Source organism: Chiloscyllium plagiosum, unplaced genomic scaffold, assembly GCF_037043375.1.
Source record: "Chiloscyllium plagiosum isolate Xiang-an unplaced genomic scaffold, Cpla_swu_hap1 HiC_scaffold_28, whole genome shotgun sequence".
Classification (NCBI taxonomy): domain Eukaryota; kingdom Metazoa; phylum Chordata; class Chondrichthyes; order Orectolobiformes; family Hemiscylliidae; genus Chiloscyllium; species Chiloscyllium plagiosum.
In genome coordinates this window covers 47,541,639-47,555,061 of record NW_028270166.1, presented here as the reverse complement: position 1 = coordinate 47,555,061, position 13,423 = coordinate 47,541,639, and the positions used below count along the sequence as shown (strand labels likewise).

Sequence of the window (13,423 nt, the reverse complement as noted above, 5' to 3'; positions counted from 1 at the left end):
GGTTGCCAGGCAAATTAGCAACAGAATAGATGGGCAACAAACACAAAGAGAGGCTCTGCCACTAATGAAAGAAGTTTTTTAAAATAAAGCCTCAATTTGTATAGCCTTTCCTCAGAATTAGATTTATTGATTGATTGTTTAGGTCCACTGATGCCTAATGTTAGATTTAGCAATACAATACTGATTGAAGTGTTTGAAAGGTCTGTACTACAGAGTCAAAAAGTTTGGCAATGGAAAGGCACAGCAGGTCGGGCAGCATCCGAGGGAGTAGGACAGTTGACGTTTTGGGCATAAGCCCTTCGTTAGGAATGCTTTTCCTGTTTGACTCTGATCTGCAGTCCTCACTTTCTCCAGGTCTATACTGTGGTCTTAATTATTTGGCTAATAAATTTATTTGGGCCTTTTGCTGAACATTTTGTCTGTACGGTGACTTAATTGTGAGCTTTTAGTGATGGAGAATATCAGGGTTTGTTTGTTTTTCTGCTTGATAGTGTTTGGATAAGGGGGAATGGCAGAGAGCAGAGTAACCAACTTTGAGTGTTTTAATGTAAAGGATTTTGCCATAAAGGATTATGTAGTGAAGTTGGTAAGGATCAGGTGGCTCTGTTATTTAGTGGTTGAACAGAAATGTTTGCTTCCCTACCTCTAGATCATGAGGCCATATTTAAGTCCTAATTGCTTCAGAGATCTATAATGCTGTCGCCGAGCAGGTTGATCAAAAAATAGCTAGAATTGTTTGCATGGGCTCTTGGAGGCCAGGTACCGGTCCCGCTTGCTCCAGAGGTGTCCCACAATATGTCTAAACACGTTGATTTTAGAAAATATCTACAATTGTTTGGTTTTTGGATATGGCATGAAATAATAGTAGCTAGATTCTGCTCAGTTGAATGGCTAGGTAAAAGGTTGCGGAGTCCAGGGTAAAAGCTGTTTGGATTCTTGACTGAATTCCTTGACAGGAAGCCCACTGATTTTGTGATTTTTCTTTTTGCTTTGAAATTATGGAATCTCAATGTGCAAAATCCAAACGTATATAATTTGTCAGTTTCAAACCGGTTGCCCTGTTAAACTTATGATCTCCAGGTTCTGAAATTTTCTTGGAGTTCAGGGGTTTCTATGACACAAAATAAGATTTAAGCTTACACAAATGTCAAAACAGAAAATCTGTTGCAAAACTTATTAGTTTGTTTTGTGCCAAATATAATAAAATAGTTTATGCTTTTTATTGCCATACTTGCTGGGAGAAAGTGAGGATTGCAGGTGCTGGAGAGTCAGAGTCGAAAACTGGCACTGGCAAAGCATAGCAAGTCAGGCAGCATCAGAAGCGCAATAGAGTCAACATTGTGGGCATCAGCCTTCCTGATGAAGGGCTAATGACTGAAACGTTGGCTCTTTTGCTCCTCTGCTGCCTGACCTGCTGTGCTTTACCAGACCACACTTTTCGATATTGCCATCCATAGCAAAATTGTTTTCTAGGTGCATTGACTCTTTGATTCCGAAGTACCAACTTTGTACTTGAGCTGAAATTTTGTTCAGAGATTCTATGACTAATTTCGAACATACTGAACATTTATATAAAACTATTAGATGAAGCAGTTTGTTGGCCTGGTGTCAAACCCAAGTCTTGCATTTGCTGTAAGCTCTGGGTTAACTTCCCAGAAAATCTAGAGGAAAACATATTTTTCATGGATATTTCACGAGTATGAATATCTCTTTGAATCCCATAAAGTGCTACAGACAGTGAGTGTGTGTTGTGCTACCTAAGCTGAGAATTGCAATTATGAGAATAGCCTACAAACACTTGCTCAACTGTGCAACTGTATTAATCCCAAAGTATGAATTTACAAACGAAGCATCTTGTCTATTTTGTCTATCGAAGCCTAAACTGTGATGCGTAACTAACTGAAAATGCATGGTAGATCTTTTCAAATTGCAAGAAATGCTTTCTGAATCTTGAGTTGTGTGCCTGTTGCTGAACAGCCAGAATTTGTATTGATGGCAGTTTCACGCATATAAACCTTTGTACTGTGGAAACATGCTGATTCATTGGGTAACCAATCATACTCTCATCTCCTGGGGTCTGAGTATAATCATCTGTTGAATGATGATAACTAGGTTCACACAGAGTTTTGGCAAATGTGAGCAGTCAGATTTTTAAACTTTTTAAAAATCATTTCAGCTGAAATTATTCATATGTATCTCAAACATGCATTCATATTTCTATACTTGTTGACTCCTAGTATAGAAAGTCCACTTTCCAGTTACCACCCAGGCTATGTATTCAGAATGCCAGATATCTTTGTATTTTGAACTTCCAGTGCTCGAGGTGTGCAAAAATTTGAACCAGCCAGGTTTTTGTATGTATAATTCAAGTCTGAGATTGGATTGCAGTGTACCAATTTTGCTCTTTCAGGAGTCTGCATGGGCTTTGTCCTTGGATGTCTAGTCTTGTTTGCTATTCAAATGATTTTGAACTAAAACTGAGGCTGTCTGGGACTTTGAGGTTTGATTGTTGGGAGCAGAGTCCATCTTGATCTTGTACTTTTTTACATTATTGTAAATGTTGAAACAGTGAAAATTAGTATTTTTCAAAATTAACTTGCTCATTGATACATTTGGGAATATGAATATGTTTTTCCTGATTACTCTCATCTTATCCTTTTATGCTGACTTTATCCAGTTATCTAAAGAATGTGAGCACAGAGCTGACCCAAGTTGTTATATGGCCAGACCTTCATACCTATTGACCCATTTCCAGCTGGTGCACTGCAGGTCTTGTATTTGCAGGCTGGAGCTCAGGCTGGGAACTGCACACTGCCAAGTGCAGCAGTAAATAATTTATTTCCATTCATGGAACCCCAGTGGTGATTAACAATAAGCAGGAGAAAATACATGGTCCTCTCCTGCCTGGTGAAATAATTTAAATTCCACCTAGATAGATTAGCGTTTCTTCCCATTCCTGGTTGAACAGGTCTTGCATGAAATCAGTTTAGCGTGATTTTGCTGAATCCTTTTTCGGTTAAGTCTGTACTGCATACTACACAGACTGTCATGATCTTTTTCCTCTGTATTGATAATGTTATGATACCCATTATCATGATAATGAACTGATCATAATTTAGTGTCTCGGTATAGAATCGCACAGCATAGAAAAAGGCCCTTCAGCCTGACTAATTCATGCTGACCAGGCTTCCTAAACTGAACTCATCAAATTTGACTGAGTTAGGCCTGTATCCCTCTAAATCTTTCCTATTCATGTACCAGTCCAAGTGTCTTTTAAGTTGTAATTATCCCTGCCTTTACCACTTCCTTTGGTGACTCGTTCCATATATTCCCCATCCTCTGGGTGAAAAAGCTGCCTTTCAGGTTCCCTTTCAAATCTTTTCCCTCTCACCTTAAACCTATGCTGTTTAGCTTTGGACTTTGTTACCCTGGGGAAAAGGCCTTTGGCTACTCATCTGTGTCTCCTCATGGTTTTATACTAAATGGCCTGCCCTGCTCAAGAACCAGATGTAACCAATTTACCTAATTAGCTGCCTCCAATGTGCTACAGCATCAACAGAGCTTGTTTTAACTTTCCTTCAAATCCCGTCAAGATAGTTGGGAAGTCAAATTTGAATTATTTGATAAATCTCGTATCACGAACAGTCAATGTTGTGTACCAGACCAAACTCCTCAAGATGTCGAGGGGATGGCCTCTCCGCTAACGTTTTCTTCATTTAAAGGCAAGTACAGGGCACGGTGTCCCAGATGTGTTTTGATTGGCCAACTACTAGGCGTAAAGCAAAACCTATTTTATTTGTAAAACACAATTAAAATGCAAAGAAGAATTGGCACAACTTTGACTCTACTGAAATACTTCATTAAAAATAATATTATTTTGCTAGTAATCATCATCAGGTCCAATATAGCAGCATCCCATAAACACACCCTTGGCAAAGGCGAATTCAGCAAAAACTTATCTTCCTTCCAGTCCAGGAGAAAGGAACATCAACAAACAATCTAGCAGCAGAGAGAGAACCCTAGTTATTTGCTAGGAGGGAGGTAGCTACAACTATTGGCTTCTACAGCCAGTTCCAAACCCAAGTGTAATGTAAAACTAAACTGTCTTTGTGAGCCTGACTCCACCCACTCATGCTTCTTGAGTCAAGTTTAAAAGATACACTCTGAGCTCAAAGTTGTTTAGCCACTGCTTCTGAAGCAGATATTCTGCTATCACTGTGGCAATAGCTGTCTGCAAGAGAAACAGAACAGAACAAATCTCTCTTAAAGGGACATTGTACCTTTCAGAATTAAACTTGGAGTCCTTATTTGGTCTGGCCTACATGAGCTACCAATTCCACTCTGAAATAGTCCAGCAAACACGCTAATGGATCAAACAACTGGATAAACCATAATCCACATTCAAAAAATGCTGGTGACCTGCCATTCAACATCATAATCTATTTTCTCTCATCACCATTTGACTGATTTTGTATTTTCTCGTATTCGGTTTTCTCCCTCAACTATATTACTCAATATTTCTCTGCTTCGAAATGTCTTAATAGTTTGTTAAAATTTCAATAACTGAAAAGAACAGACAAGTGTCACATGTGATTCATTCATAGTGTTCTTGTTTCTGGTTGAAAAGTTTGAATCCACAACAAGATGAAAGTACAAAATAGTTTAGACGGCATTTCAGTGCATCATACCACTGGAGCATAGGCAATGGGAAGAGAAAGAGAAGATTTAAAAGGATGGTACCAGAAATACGTGGATAAATGTGGAATTTATCACCGGAAGTGATAGAAGTGGGTATGCTATAGTTACATTTAAAGGGAAGCTTCACAACATGAAGGTGAAATTGAATAGTGTTAAGATGGCAAGTTTAAATGAGGGAAGATGCTGGATGATTGATAGAATAAGCACTAGCAAAGACTGGTTGGGCCAACCAATGTATATCTTATGAGGTGATGTTGGAATATCCTTTTCTGATGGGATCGGTGCTTTTTGATAGGGAGGAGGAATCTAAAGTAAAATGCTATCAGCAATATTGATGTTATGTTTCCGATATGTTGTGGTTGGCGGAGGTTAGTGATATCTACTCTAGGATATCTCTGCAGGAGCCCTTCAGGGCAGTGTCCTGGAACCAACTTTCTTCAGCTGCTTCATCATTGAATATCCTTCCATCATAAGGTCGGAACTGGGGATGCTTGCTGATGATTGCACGATGTTCGGCACTGTTTGTGACATCTCAGATGCTAAAGAAGTACGTGTTCCAATGCAATAAGATCCGGATGATATCAAAGCTTGGGCTGACAAGTGGCAAATAACATTTGCATCACCCAAATGCTAGGCATTGACAATCTAACTGCTGTTCCTTGATAATCAATGATGTTAACATCATTGAATTCCCCATAATCCACATCCTATGAGTCACTATTGACCAGAAACTGAATTGCACTCCACATAAACACAGGAGCTATAAATGCAGGTCAGATACTAGGAATACTGTGGCTAGTAACTGTCATCTCCTGACTCCTCAAAGCCTGTCCACCACCTACTCTGCACAAATCAAGAGTGTGCTGCAATGCTCCCCACTTGCCTGGATGTGTGCAGCTCCCAAGAAGTTTAACTTGATTGGTGTCACATCCACTCCCTCCACCAACAACACTTAGTAGCAGCAATGTATATGTCTACAAGCTACACTGCAGAAATTCACCAAAGAAAGCAATTCCAAACCAGTGACCACTTCCATCAAGGGTAGCAGGTACTTGGGAACATCACTACCTGCAAATACCCCTCCAAAACACTCACTGTCCTGACTTGGGGATACATTGCTGTTCCTTTAGTGCTGTCGGTTCAAAATCCTGGAAATTCCTTCGTAGTATTGTGTGTCAACCTACAGCATATGGACTGCAGTTATTCAAGAAGGCAACTTGCAAAGCGTGTTCAACCAGAGACAGCCAATAAATGCTGTCCAGCCGGCAACATCCATGTCCCATCAGTGAATTACCAAGTTTTATAGATATACCATGCAAAGCATTCTATCCGGATGTGTTGGTATGGCAACTGCTGTCTCCAAGACTGTAAGAAATCACAGAGACAAACAAATGTTCTTTTTTTTTTTAAATTTAGAAATTAGAGTTGTTTGCAGCCTTGTCCATTACAAAAACCAGCCACCTTCCACTGATTCCGTCAATACTTCCTACTGCCTTGGGAAGTAGTTAATGTAGTAAAAAATCCCTCTCACCCCAGTTATACTCTTCCACCCTCTTCCTCAGGCAGATGATACAAAAGTTTGAAAGCACGTACCAATAGATTAAGTGCAGCTTCTTCCTGCTGTTAACAGTCTTATGAACAGACCTCTCATGTATCAGTTCTTTGTCCTCAAGTTTCCTGTACCCGTAACACTATATACTGTATGCTGTTCTATTACTCTGATGTACTTAAGTCAGGTATGATTTGTCTGGTTAGCACACAAAATTATACATTTTACTGTCTCTGTACACATGACAATAATCAAACCAAAACACACACAACTCACTCCCAGCTCATTTCCCAAAACCAAATGGTCTTAGCACTTCTCCTGGGATTTAACTTTTGCAACCTCCTTGGGGCATGAGCAGTATCTATTTAGCTTAGCTATCAGTTAGCCATGCTGCTATGTTTATTGTTGTAGCATGTGGCCTAATCCTTCCTTCCAACGGGCATCTTGTGTAATGCCTCCTTCTGAAACTCTACATGGACATTCATTCACTGTATTCCATATTTGTTCAAAATATATGGAACAATTTCAAAACTTCCAAAAGTTTACATGAAGTTGTCATATATGTATAAACCATAAGGTGATTTGCTTGTATAGAATCAAGTTCTAATGGTTCCTCTGCATAATTTTATCTTTAACTTTTCATGGCCAGACTTTTTTTTTTCTATTAATGAAATGATTCTTTTCATGGGACATGGTTGCAATTATTAATTTTGCCTGAGGAACAGTTAATATTTTGCATACTGCAAATTCAACAGGCTTATTGGCTGTTCAAGTTGATATTTATGATTAAAATTAGATTTTATTGTCATGTGTACATAAATACAGGGATACAGTGAAAGATATAATTTCCTGCACCATCTTGGGTACAAAGGTAGCTAGGTACAGATTCTTACAAAGTAGAAAAATAAGCAAATATAGTTAACAGTTCAACTTTGTAGTCCTCTTTAAGCGCTTAGGCATGCGAGGTCTGTACTGTCCACAACGATTTGATCTCTTCTGCATTGGGCTGGAACTCCATGCATTTGATGTTACTGCAGATGCTGGGAAACATCAGGTTGCGTGCTCTTGTCATCACCACGAATGTCACCTCTATGGCTAATGTGCTGGGCTGAATCTTCCACTCAATCTCTCCACAGAAGGTAAGTAGATTAAATTAAGAAAAAATAGCTGTGAAGGAAGAAAAAATACACAGAATAAGTAAAAGCATACAGAGCAGATGAGCTCTCGGCAGGAGTCCGCACGCTGTACTACTAACTTAACCAGCATCTTGGACATGTGAGCAGTGAAATTAATCTTTGTGCCCACGTGAAAATCTTGTCATTTTCTAAAGCTAACCTTAAGTCTTCGCTAGATTCAAATCAAGCGGCTTCGGCTAATTCCACAACCTATTTTATCCATGCATTAACTGATTTGCATAACAAGTCAATTTAGGTATTGAGCATGAAAACTGCTCCTAACACTGACACTTCTGCTTAGGCTGTCAATGCATGTCTCTTTGAGGAGAAAGTGAGGTCTGCAGATACTGGAGATCAGAGCTGAAAATGTGTTGCTGGAAAAGCGCAGCAGCTCAGGTAGCATCCAGGGAACAGGAGAATCGACGTTTTGGGCATAAGCCCTTCTCCTGAAGAAGGGCTTATACCCGAAACGTCGATTCTCCTGTTTCCTGGATGCTGCCTGACCTGCGCTTTTCCAGCAACACATTTTCAGCAATGCATGTCTCTTGTAGACCAACATTTGGTCTCTCAAGCAATATGGAGACACCGGTGCTGATAGTATTATCAAATGCCAAATTATCTCCTTTTAAAACTCCAACAGATTTTATAACAAATGCCAAGTTTATTTTGTTTGGAATTAGTAGGTGGTGCTATTTCATTGTGTAGCTACATTCGTCCTCTTCATATTTAAACCATGCAAAACCGTAACTATTTTTATTAATACCATATGACTGTCAGTGTGTAAATTATTTTCAGATCAGCTGTGATACAAACAAATAAGACTGCATTCCACTGTTAAGTTCATAAATTTGAAGTTTATTCCAAGCCTTTTCTGTTTCTTCTGGATGTAACTGAGCATAGTGTTTTCAGATCCTCTTCAATTCAGTGTGTAATAATGTTTCAGATGTAATGATTGTCACAATGCTTTGGAAACTACAGTCAGTCTGAAAACAGCTTTAGATGACCCTCTACTAACCTGAAAAACTGAATAGGTTGTACTGCTACTTTAACATCATTCCTTAGCAATGAAAGCAGAGACCTCTACGTGGGTGTTTCAAGGCTAGTTAGGCATGATGTTGACAGCTTGATGACAGGGCAGAAGAGATTTGCTGCAGTGGCTTTGGTGAGGCATCTCCACATTGAAAGTTACGTTAGAAATCGTGAATAAAGAGGAACTGTTTACAGTGGCAGAACCTGAAGCTGATAGCCCAAGAGCCAGAAGTGAGATGAGAAACACTTTTACGACTAGATGTCATCTGGATTTTACTTCCTGAACATGTGGAAGCAGATTCAGTAATGATTTCATGATGCATATGTGAAGGAGAATTTGCAAAGCACAATGGAAATTAAAAAGGTAGTGACCAATTGGATACCTCCAATATCAAGTAAGTCTGATGAATTAAATGGACTCTGATGCTGTTTTTTTTTTTGGCCTCTTCATAAATTTTGAGAATTTGAGCACTGAATTCCAGGCAGTACAGATGAGGATTTTGGTAATGTCCTTGAGGAATGTGCTAAATCCTGTAGGTGGCCTCACAGTTTCACCACATGTGATCTGGAACTCACTTCTGAGAAATAGAACATTCGCTTGCTCATCTCATGTGAATTTGGATTGTTGAAGGCTCTTGGGGGAAATGAAAGATTATTTGCATTGACAGTTGTATCAAACGTGGGTAGCAGTTGAGTGGATTAAGGAATCAGATTTTTGCAGGAAATTAATTTGAATTTTATATGTTATAGAGGGAAACTTTGAAATGTTTAGAGCAAAAATGCCTGATACTAACTCTACCCATGTCACAATAGTGTGGTGTGTTCAGTGCAACTAAGTTTTTTTTTGTCATTGGTATGTATGGCAGCAGAGTTTAGGAAATGCAGTACCATCAAAAGAGACAGCTGAGCTTTCTTGCCACTTGAGTGAAAGGAAGTGGTACCATCCACTCAGCAACCCATATTTGGTACTGTTTAATTCTTGCTGTAAGACTGGCAGGCATCCTCCATCTGGAGCTGAAATTCTGTTGTCGTGGAAGATAGATTCTAGAAAGTGGAGATCATTCCCAATCCAAAACGCCACCAGCAGCAGAAATAGTAGTGCTTTCTGTTAACATGTATAATTTTTAAAAAATTCTTTTGTGGGCTGGTCAGCTTTGATAGCCCATCCCTATTTGCCCTTGAAGGTAGTCGTGAGATGCCCTCTTGAATGGCTGCAGTCTACTTGCTGTGGGTTTACCCACAATTCCAGGATTATGACACAACAACTATGAAGAAATGGCAGTTTATTTCCAAGTGAAGGTGTTGAGTGGCTTGGAGGAGAACTTGTGGGTAGTGGTGTTCCCAAGTACCTGCTGTCCTTGTCCATCTAGATGAAAGTGGTCTTGGATTTGGAAGGTGCTATCTAAGGATCTTTGCTGAATTTCTGCAGTGCATCTTGTAGATAGTACACACTGTTGCTACTGAGCGTTGGTGGTGGAGGGATTGCATGTTTGTAGATGTGGTGCCAATCAAGTGAGCTGCTTTGTCTGGATGGTGTCCAGCTTCATGTGTTATTGGAGCTGCACCCATCCAGGCAAGTGGGGAGTATTCCAGTCATAATCCCGATCTTTGCCTTGCAGGTGATGGATAGACTTTGGGGTGTCAGGAAGTGAGTTACTCGCCACAGTATCCCTTGTCTCTGACTTGCTCTTTGTAGCTACTGTGTTTGTGATGAGTCCAGTTGAGTTTCTGGTCAGTGGTAACCCCAAGGATGTTGACAGTGTGGGATTCAGTGATGGTAATTCTGTTGAATGTCAAGGGGCAGTGGTTCGAGTCTCTCTTTTTTGGTGATGGTCATTGTCTGGCATTTGTGTGGCACGAATGTTACTTGTCGACTCAAGCCTGTCTATTGTCCAGATCTTGTTACACTGAAGCAGTCATGCTCAAGTGCATGAGGAGTCCTGAATGACGTTGAGTACTGTGCAATCATGGGCGAATATTCCCACTTCTAACCTTTTTATGATGGAAGACAGGTCATTGATGAAGCAGTTGAAGAGTTCTGGGCCTAGGACACTACTCCAGGACATCTCTGCAGGAGTGGTTCAGGGCTGAGGTGACTGATCCTCCACAAACGCAACCAAATTCCTATGTGCCAGGTATGACTCTAACCAGCAGAATGTTTGCCTCCTGATACCTGTTGATTCCTGTTTTGCCAGGGCTCCTTGATACCATACTCAGTCAAATGTGGTCATGATGTCAAGGGCTGTCACACTCATGTCACCTCATTATTTAAAGTTCAGGTTTTCCAAAACCATGTTCTGCTTGAGTTTTGACATGGCGACAGGGTCTAGATCAATGAGAATCTAATTGCATTCACCCAGACCCCCCCCCCCCCCCCCAGACCAGCAAATGACCTATGACACAGTTGAAGGATGCTCTGTATTCTCAGTGAAACTATTCACGTTTATTTTGAGTGCCAGGAAACATAGTGCATTGAAGAGCTGTGAATGCAAACTGAGTTAAAATTGATGCCAATATGCCAACATTTCTACATTTGTATGAACTTGCTCATTCATGGATCCGTAGACTTCACAATTGAAAGATTAGAACACTTTGAAGCCATGCAGACAAGGTTGTTGATTTGGTTTATTTCAAAAATATACTTTATTTATAAAATATTTTGTACAATTGGACATGCCATACATATGTAAACCTTCCATTTCTTTGCATACCGAAACAGAGTAATCATTCATATTTGCGGGTCTGTGTGATTACATTTTTAGCTGAGGCGTCAGCAGAGCTCAAATGACTGCGTGGGCCCCCTGTTCTTCTTAGGCAGGCAGACTTTACACAGTGGTCTTTCCCCACCACGCCTTGGTGGCAGTAGCCCCAAGCTTCAGCGCGTCCCTCAACACATAGTCCTGGACCTTGGAATGTGCCAGTCTGCAACACTCAGTCAGGGTCAACTCCTTCAGTTGAAAGATCAACAGGTTTCGGACCGCCCAGAGAGCGTCCTTCACCGAGTTGATGATCCTCCAGGCGCAGTTGATGTTCGTCTCAGTGTGCATCTCGGGGAACAGCTGTAGAGCATGGAGTCCCGCGTCACGGCGCTGCTCGGGGCAAACTTCGACAAACACCACTGCATTAGTCTCCAGACTTCATCTACATAGGCACATTCCAAAAGGAGATGTGTGACAGTCTCGTCCCCACCGCAGCCGCTTAGAGGGCTGCGTGCGGTGCGACAGAGAGTCCGGGCGTGCATAAAGGATCTCGCAGGCAGACCCCTTCTCACCAGCAGCCAATGGTGATTTTTTTTTTTTATTTCAAAAATATACTTTATTCATAAAATAATTTGATGGTCTGTACAGTTGGTCATGCCATACACATGTAAACATGTACATACAGAGATCAGAATTTATCATTTTTATACAGGTCTGTACATTTTTCAATCATATGCCCATATGATTAGCTGAGGCGTCAGCAGAGCCCAAATGACTGCATGGGCCCCCTGTTCTTCGTTAGGCAAGCAGACTTGACACAGTGGTCTTTCCCCACAGCGCCTTGGCGGCAGCTGCCCCAAACTTCAGCGTGTCCCTCAACACGTGGTCCTGGACCATGGAATGCGCCAGTCTGCAACACTCAGTCGGGGTCAACTCCTTCAGCTGGAAGATCAACAGGTTTCGGACCACCCAGAGAGCGTCCTTCACCGAGTTGATGATCCTCCAGGCACAGTTGATGTTCGTCTTGGTGTGCATCCCGGGGAACAGACCGTAGAGCACGGAGTCCCGCGTCACGGCGCTGCTCGGGACTAGATTAGATTAGATTAGATTAGATTACTTACAGTGTGGAAACAGGCCTTTCGGCCCAACAAGTCCACACCGACCCGCCGAAGCGCAACCCACCCATACCCCTACATTCACCCTCCTACCTAACACTACGGACAATTTAGCTTGGCCAATTCACCTGACCTGCACATCTTTGTTCTGTGGGAGGAAACCGGAGCACACGGAGGAAACCCACGCAGACACGGGAAGAACGTGCAAACTCCACACAGTCAGTCGCCTGAGGCGGGAATTGAACCCGGGTCTCTGGCGCTGTGAGGCAGCAGTGCTAACCACTGTGCCACCGTGCTGGCCACTTACCTCGACAAACACCACTGCATTCCTCTCCAGACTTCCTCTGCAATTGCACATTCCAGAAGGAGGTGTGTGACAGTCTCGTCCCCCCCGCAGCTGCTTCGAGGGCAGTGTGCAGTGTGGCTGAGAGTCCGGGCGTGTATAAAGGATCTCACAGGCAGAGCCCTTCTCACCACCAGTCAAGCCATGTCTTGGTGCTTGTTGGAAAGTTCTGGCGATGAGGCATTCTGCCAAATGGCTTTGACAGTCTGCTCAAGGAACCGCTCTATAGGATCCGCCCTCTCCTTTTCCCGAAGGGTCTCAAGGACACTACGTGCTGACCACTTCCTAATGGACTTGTGGTCAAAGGTGTTTTTCTTCATAAATTTCTCCACGAAGGACAGGTGATACGGAACGGTCCAACTACTCGGAGCGTTCCGCGGCAGCGAGGCCAGGCCCATCCTTCGCAACACCGGGGACAGGTAGAACCTCAGTACGTAGTGACACTTGGTGTTTGCGTGCCGGGCATCCACGCACAGCTTGATGCAGCCACACACAAAGGTGGCCATCAGGGTGAGGGTGGCATTGGGTGTATTTTTTTCCCCCCTTGCCCAGATCTTTATACAGTGAGTGCCTTTGGACCCGGTCCATCTTTGACCTCCATATAAACTGGAAGATGGCCCGGGTGACTGCAGCGGCACAGGTTCTGGGAATAGGCCAGACCTGTGCCACGCATAATAGCAATGACAGTGCCTCACACCTGATGACCAGGTTTTTTTCCCGCGATGGAGAGAGACCGTAGCTTCCATCTGCCCAGTTTCTGCCTCACTTTCCTGATACGCTCCTCCCAAGACTTGGCGCACGCCCCAGCCCCTCCG

At 42.2% G+C, this 13,423-nt stretch overlaps 1 protein-coding gene across 3 annotated transcripts in view; it reads left to right on the top strand.

Annotated features, from left to right (window-relative positions):
- LOC122565144 (DNA-binding protein RFX2) overlaps nt 1-13,423 on the top strand; it is a 143,073-nt gene that overhangs the window by 1,433 nt on the left and 128,217 nt on the right. The gene's annotated exons all lie outside the window — the stretch shown is intronic.